The 8,719-nt window shown below is 32.5% G+C and overlaps 1 pseudogene; it reads right to left on the bottom strand.

The window, feature by feature from the left end:
* Nucleotides 1–6,131: 6,131 nt before the first annotated feature.
* LOC148954485 (uncharacterized) lies at nucleotides 6,132–8,049 on the bottom strand (annotated as a pseudogene).
* Between the last annotated feature and the right edge of the window lie 670 nt (nucleotides 8,050–8,719).

Genomic DNA, 8,719 nt, shown 5'->3' on the forward strand with positions numbered 1-8,719 from the left:
TCTTCACAATCGTTTCATTGGAACACTGTTTAAGAAAAGTATCAATGGTATCATGATCAGAATGATGAACGTCCGTTAGGGTTGAGTTGGACAATGATCGATGAGGTGGTTGATTATAAATAAACATGATTTTATCTAAATCATGAATAAAAGCAGGTGTATTATTCAATGTACAATATCCTGAAATTTAAAATCGAATAGTTCTTATCAATCGTTCGGCGAATGCAGCCTTTATAGGACCATGACTATGATAGAGCAGTGTATTATTTCATTAGTACTTTTTCAACATGGGGATTAACAAATTCAGTACCCCGATCCGTTTGAATTTTTTATGCGAATCCTGTTCGAGAATACTTTCTATAGCCTGAGCAACTTCAACACCTCTCTTTGACCGCAATGGAATGGCATATGCATAGCGACTAAAAACACTGATTACAAGTAGAATGTACTTGCACAGTGTATTGTGACGCCTTTGAATCTCATATAGAGTTAAGAGAATGGCTTGCATTATATGTAGGGGGAAAAGGCTTTAGTTTTTCGATAATGATTAGCACGAAGCCTATGATTTCTATGCAGAGTATAACTTGTTTCATTTTGTAGATAGTCTTGTACACTTTTAATGTGAACACCAGTGACTTTGGAAAGAGTGGTGGGGGAACTTAAGCTTCCCACTTCACCAATATTTTCATAAACATGTTTCAAAACTTCAACCATTATGAACGTGAACACGTGGTGTAATGTCCACTACCCTTTTGTATACTAGTGGTTGGTGGTGGTGGTGACGATGACTTGATACGTCTTCGCTTTTGTCTAGCTATCAGTGGTGTGCTCATCCTCCTCATTGTCAAATCAATGTTTCCACTAGGTGTAGTAGTATTTTCCAAGCTTGATTTAAAATCTTCTTCTTCTTCTGCTTGTTCATGTTTTAATGCTGAGGAAGCAGTATGTTCATTTAATTTGTTTATAACTTGCCAATTGCTAATAGGGCTTTTGGGGAAGTTTAATGTATTTAGAAAGTTGTATAGATGACTGCCAAATGATAAAAGTCCTTTACGATTTGTAACCATATCATAGATTAACTCAAGTAGATTATAGCTCTTACTTTGAATTATAATTTCTTTACCATTTCTATCAACTTGAATATTATCTTAACCACTTTCCATGAGATATGTTATGAGTCGTTTACTTTGTTCATAATATGAGTGGCATTATATTTCAAATGATTGACACTAATGATTTCAATTCCTCCTTTTTTAATTGTGTTCCAGCGATAGGAGAAGAATCCTGTGTAGATGGTTCTTTTTCGTGATCAATGACACTGGCTCTCGCACGATAGGGCTTATGTTTGTCCACTCGGCGAAGTTTATCTTGAAGTAAAAGTAGTTTTTTATCATCCTCAATATTCTCGTTGTCAATGAATTTACTCAGATTGTCCTCAAAGTGTTCCACGGGTGAGAGAGCGAGTTCTATTGGAATCAATTTATAGGGTATAGTCATCTAGATAAAACTGTTTACAAGTCCTGCAATTATTGGCAGTAAAAGTGTAAAAAAGCTATTGCCCGCTTGAAGAAGACGTTTTCTTTAAAAATTCTTTCCTTTCTTTTTATAGGCCAATGCACTTAAAATGGAAAAATGTTGCTTTGCCTGTTGCTTAACTACTTCTGGCAGTTGAAAATTACCCTCGGTTAAATTTAAACAAAGTTCAGATATTAGATTAATGAAATCATTGTCAATACCATGTTTGAGTATGGCTTTCCTAAGTGGAGGTTTTGAAGTGCTTAGAACGGAAAATAAATGTCTTCTTTCATGTAGTTTCTTCTGTGTCATGATGGCAACTAATAGCCTTTTTTACTGTTCACGGGGAGATATACTTTAATTTCATTTTCAAAAATATCTGTGACTACATGTAAATTCTCGGGTGTATTTTGATTAAGATCAAATAGGATATAGCCGTAGGGTTTATTTGTTGCCTGATTGTATGCTGAGAGCAGAAATTTGGGGGCGCCGGGGTATATTTGTTTATTGAGAGTTATTAGCGAGCTAGAATCACGAACAACTCTGTAGATGATATAGTTCAAGTTCAAGCTCAAGTTCTTTAATAATCAATAAAAATGTTTTGACAAAACTATCAAATTAATGACCCACAGTGAGAATAACTCGTGTGTTGGTTTATATACACTCAACAATAAATAAATAATACTATCTCCAGATACTGAAATAATTGCTCTTCAACTCTCCGTACGGTAACAACAAAATCCGCATAGAATCAAAATAACCAAATAAATAAAGTGAAATGAGGAGCATCCACCCCAGAAAATAAATCAAATTAATAATTACTGATTAAATTATTCATTAATATAATTTTATTATTAACCACCGAATTATTCAAGTCTATAAAACTATGAAATTTATTCCAATTATATATAATACTATGCCTTGGTGAAAAACGGGACCTTTCAGATTGTATTAAAGCCTGTTGGACAACAGAACTGCCACGGGTCCAATATGCATGCAAAACCTGATTATCATCCTGAAAAAAATTATTCTGCAAATAAAAATACTCAGGCAAAAGACCTCGAACGTGTTTAATCATATAAAGAACAGAATGGAAAGAAGAGAAAAGATCCAGTGGAAGGATATTTAAAATTTGATACAAACTTTTTGTTGACGATTTACCAGGGTAAGAAAACTGGCTAGGCAGGCAATTTTTCAATAAACGCAGAGCTTTATTTTGTTGCCTCTGAAGAGGAAGAATATGAGTTTTAAAAGTATTCAAAAAAATTAATGGGACAGTAATTTATATATGAATGCACTAGAGAATGATAAAGAGATTTCAGGGCAAAAAACGGCAGAACAAATTATGCCTACAAACGGCATACCAATATTTCTTGCCAGTTTCATTCTAAGATAAATTGCATGGCTTTTAAATGATAAACTTGAATCCAGTATTATCCCTAGATATTAAATATCATCAACTCTTTCAATTTCAATAGGTAGGCCTTGAATATTAATCATCATAATTTCTGATGCTGTTTTCACAGTACGAGAGAAGATGATGAATTTTGTTTTATTACAATTAATATTCAATTTTTTTCTCCAAAACCAGAAGATAAGCCTTGACAGTGCTGATTCCAACCTAAGCTTCAAAGATCTAGAGTCGGGCTGCTGATATTGAATGCCGTTTCATCGGCGAATAATATGTTCAGGCCAATATCATTGATGCTATTACTGATATCATTCAAATAGATAAGAAATAGGAATGGACCCAAAATAGAGCCTTGTGGGACTCCAACTGACTGAGATTTAGATACTGATGAGGAAGAAGTATCACCTCCGTCTACATACTGATTTTGATTTTTTAGGTATGAAATTACTAGGTCATTAACTGGGCCTCTTATGCCGCAGTTACCAAGTTTAGTGTGCAATATTTAATGGGAAATCGTATCAAATGTCTTTTTAATGTCAATAAAAATTTTAGCAAGAATATCACCTTTGTCTAGGGTGTCATGAACAAACTGAGTCATTGCCATAATCGCATGCTCAGTAGAGTGAGACTTCCGGAACCCAAATTGCATCGGACTAAAAAATTTAGATTTATTAGAAAGCTGACTATACGGTTATATAGGCACTTCAAAGCAAGTGTTCGCATGCACTTGCTCTGATAAAGAATATTGCGTCAAGCTCTAATAACAAAAGTCTAATCATTATGTGAGTGAACAGTAAACCATTGTAGCAGACTCTGGGATAATTTTTCAAGGGATTCAGCTAAATTTTTAATGATTAGCCAAGAGTTTGATTCAATAAAGTCGAAAACATAAAGTCCCTGTATGAATTGTATCTGCACCAACCCCGATATAGCAATTGCTTTTATTTTATTGTATGACTCCTGCCAAATACTGTAACAATAGTAGATTTTTTGGCTTTTCCACAAACATTTTATCGCAATTTTTTATTCTTTTAGTTAAGAGTTTCGTTTTGCCTGACATTGATGGACCACGCAAAAACAACCTGAGTGGTGTTTTTAATTGATATATTGTGTTGTTCCCTTCAATAGCTCATCTACAACTAAATGGAAACTATAGATGTCTAATGACTAAATAATTTCCCTATTACTACTCCGTTCAAGAATAATGAGAAGAAGAAGAACAATAAAAATCATATTTTCTTCTATTGTTAACAAAAAAGTAGCAGCACTCTACAAATAATGCAATTACAGAAAAAAGGCACTTTAAACAAGAAAAATACACTTCTTTTTTTAAATTTATTTATTTATAAGAAAAACATAAACACATATTAGAAATAGGCACTAGGAAAATACACTTAAAAGAATAACACACACACTCTTTATATTTACTAAATACACTTTTTTTATTTATAATAAAAAGTTACAATATTTATTAAACAATACAATTAAAATAATATCACATTTTTATTTACAACATTTTTAATTTGGAATGGGGTCTTCCCCACACCCCGGGGGGCGGCCACTGCAGTGGCCGAAGGCTGAGGCGGCCGCTGCGGTGGCCGGGAAGTGCGGTGGGCCGGGCCGGGGCGGGGCTGGAGGGGGCATTAAATAACTATGTATAGTGAAATTATGAAGAAGAAGTAACTACTCTGCCCTGCACACATATTGAAAATTTTTTGATAAAAAGAAAAAATATTTAAACACCCATCACCCACCTTGTACTATGAATGAATTTAAGTTAATTTTTTCAGACCGAGTTAATTTCTATACTCTACAAGTTTATTTCGGTCTGAAAGTAAATAGTGATCTTGTGGTAGTACCTTCACATCATCATCAAGTACATAAAGTTTGTCTGATATGGCCGACATGGCATTTTTCTCAATTCTAACTGCTGCAACCAGTTTAAACAGAGTCTGAATATTAACTAAGAGCTAGGGTAGCGTGCAGACATCCAACTCTGCCGGTTAATAAATATATAAAGAAGATAAATAAATATAAGAAGAGGTGCTAAAAATAACCCGTACCTAAGACTTGAGATAAAGTGAACACAATACAAGAGTTATAAAGAGCAAAGGTTTTATTTTGAAATAATTATGTTTTTGATTTTAACTGTTTCCTTTTAAAAGGAAATCAAAAGAGATTTGTAACTTATAATATAAGTAGAATTTTTGCATAATCTTCATACTGAAAAATGAGTTTTGTGATATTAAGATAAACTAAATAATAACTAATATGAGAGCAAACAAAATGTTCCATAACATTTAAATTATTACAGCGAGACTCAATGTCACGATGTAGAGAAAAAAAAGGAAGAAGTCAATTTGCATTATGAAACTCAAGGAACAATTTATTTGTACTCACATCTTAAGCCAAGCAAGTAACACCAGCAAGCTCCCAAAACCGACTACCCTTTCCAAATCCTTTTCCTACCTCGTCTACAATCTTGGTTTTCACTTGGTACTTGCTATGATACAAATCATACAAACAAAAACACTTCCAATGTGATACCAAGAAGAGATTTGTCCCTTAGTAAACAACCCGGAGTAAAGTTATACATGTGATAACAAGAAATTCTTACAATTCTGCTCTTTCCTATTTAGCTTGCGTCCAAAGAAAAACTAATTTACAATAATTGATTAATAGATAAAATTTTCGTTTTAGAGATCCTTCAATAACCAAGGTGAATAAAAATTAAATATTACTGCTATTTCACTTAACCTGCCGAATAAATCACAACAAATGGTTACATAATCACAAATAATATAAATATCACTAACATACATGTAAATTAAATGACAAAACATTTAAACATAACTTAACATATAGCTTGCGTCAAATTATATATGAAGGGTCTCTGTATATATTTTTATTTTTATTTATTTTTTTGTCAAACTGTTCGGGCTTCAATAATATCATTATAAGTTAATTTAAGTAAGAACAAATGATTACATTTCCCTTATGACATCCATATATGCCTTTATAACATTTTTAAGGGATGTTGAATCTCACCTACAACCAAAAAAAATTCTTAATTGATAGCCTGAAAAGAGCCTAAATCTGACAACTGTTATTAATTGAAGTAGAAGCGATTTGTCTTTTTTTCTTATTATTTTTTTATGCAAATAAGAAGCCTACCTATAGAAATTTTTTTAATCAATTGTCGTGGTTAGTTTAAGGGCAAATTTGATGCTCTTTCAGCAAGCAATTTATACTAAATTTGCTTTAATCTCCAGCTTAGAAAACCTACAATAGTAAATAAGACGATAATAATCAAGGTCATAATAGAAATGCCAGTGGCAACAATTTTCTTTTCTACAGCCTTATTAGAAATATCTCTGCTCAACTCATTCAATTTTGAAATTGGGATATTAAAAGAACTTATTCCTTCCTATTATTTAAAATTTGTGATGGTTGAATTTTCAAAATCTATAAAAGTCTTAACTAAATCTGAACTGTGTCCTAATATCTCCAAAATAACACTATGGAAGTCCACTGTTAAATTTGGGAGATTGGCCGACATATTATATAAACTAAAACTAAAGAATTCCTCATTGATTCTAAAGTATTCAGAGGTGGCTGATCACTCATCTGGGATATTCACTGTTAAGGAGCTATTTAGGCTTAATCTATACGAAAATGTTTTATTATAGTGATTCCGTTTCAAACATTTAATTGAAATAGTATCATTTGCTCCACCCTCGGCAAAATAAAATTGGCTATAAGACAGAGAATGAATAAAAAGCGAGTCTAAAGTTTTTAAATTACGCTTACAAACTACATTTTCTTAGTCTGTCTTATTAAGCGTCTTTTACAAATAATTTTTGACTTAACGTAAGAACAAGATGACATGAAACCTTCATCTAATATTATATAACTTGTTTCAGCTCCTCCTATTCCGATATATGGTTCTCCATTAGTAATTACTGAATATATCTGCTTACCGCTAGCAGTAAGGGAATTCATTATAGCAACAGGGGCCTCAAAAGTCTTATAGAGTTGAAAGGAATCTAGAATTTTGGAAAGAGGAAAGTCGCAAACAAACAAAACATTAATCAAATCAAATTCTAAACTACAGTCCACACGCTTTAAGGTTTCTATAATCAAGCCACTTCTAAAATCCTTAATAGCCAACTCAACACCTTTGCTGCACAAAGTTCAAGTAAGATATAAGCTTAACTGGGGAAATAATCCCAACAGGGAAATTTCCATTTAACATTTGAATCAGGCCTTTGGATATTTGTTACAAATGAGAGCGAAAACTTATTTAAAATATTAGAAGTTAGTTTTTCAGCTGCATTATGTATTTGAGCAAAATTTACAATTAAGGAAGAAGTTACTTTCAAATCATTTTCAGACAGCTCACTTTCAAAGGCTTTAAGCGATTGGCTTACTTGGTATAAAGTTTCGTTACGCAATTTGTTAAGAGAAATTTCTAATTCTGAGATTACCGACGCTGATACAGAAATGAATATAGTAACCTTTTCTTGGTCATTACTTATTTCTTCCAATTTGGCAGATAATTTTTCCACAGTGCTTGTAGAACTTAAACCAAATAGAACTTCACTAATCTGCCCCACTATAGGTAAAATAGAAGCCTTTTTCTTACTAGGATTGAAAACATTAAATTCGAATTCTTCTATGATATTTGAAATAAGGTCAAGTTCAGAAATCAATATTTTTTTATTAATTTCCAAGAGTTCCTGGAATTGATCAATAAATAAATTTGCACTATTCAATAGATTATGGTGGCCATTTGTCCTAGATGCTATAATACCTTTAAGAGTTTCCACATCTTGATCAAAAACAACATTTTCAAAATTTAGTCTCTTTTCTCTAAGATGACTCAGCATATCTCCCACCTGAACCTTAAGCAGCGAAGACGTGTTTTTAAGCTTTTCTACGCTAAGGAAGAAAATAATTTTGTGGTTTCCACTCGATCCAGTTCCGAGTTCGCTCAAATATTGGAAACCTATGCCTCTGCGAACAGAAGATTGTTGTCCATCTAATGACACGGTTGAATCCTTAGCAAATATTCCCAAATTAAGGAAGACACTAATAATAACTATAGTTTTCATCGTAAAGAAATTGATCTGAAAATAATCATATTTAATGCTAAATACCTTCAGCCTACTAACTCAAGAGTAACACTAAGCTAATAACATGATACATAGAAAGAAAACAAAACTATGTATTTTACCCTTGGGATAATATGTAATTTTGTTTCTGTTAATGCAAGAAATGGCTTTATCATATGAAAATATAAAAGCCATTGATATTAATTCTGAAATTTTTATATTGAAAAATTCAACCAAATAATAATTTTAGAGGTCTCAAATTTTTGGCCTTTAAACATAACTTGAATTTCTACTTTTCCTTTCAACCACAAGAAGGAATCGAGTACTTTCCGTTTTTAACTATTTTAATTTTCTTAAGGAATAAAAGGAATTTTCTTCTGGTTTTGTTTTGCTTTGATCTGCATTTATTTTAACCTTTGAAGTCTGGGATGACAAAATAATTTCACTTTCTTTAGCCGAAGGAATAGTTACAGAGCATTCACCTTCATTTACCGTCATTTACCGTGCCCCAGCCATTTATACATTTGCCTCTCAATTACTTGGACTATCTGTCTTGACTTTTCTCTGTCCTACAGTTACCCAGCGTCTTGATGCAACCTATACAACCTATTGTAAAATGCTTGATAACTTCAATTCAATGAAGTTATGAATGTTTTGGGTTCTTCAGCAATTTGTGATA

The sequence above is a fragment of the Artemia sp. Qi Xiang Cuo genome, chromosome 3, assembly GCF_049724085.1.
Source record: "Artemia sp. Qi Xiang Cuo chromosome 3, ASM4972408v1, whole genome shotgun sequence".
In the NCBI taxonomy this organism is placed as follows: Eukaryota; Metazoa; Arthropoda; class Branchiopoda; order Anostraca; family Artemiidae; genus Artemia; species Artemia sp. Qi Xiang Cuo.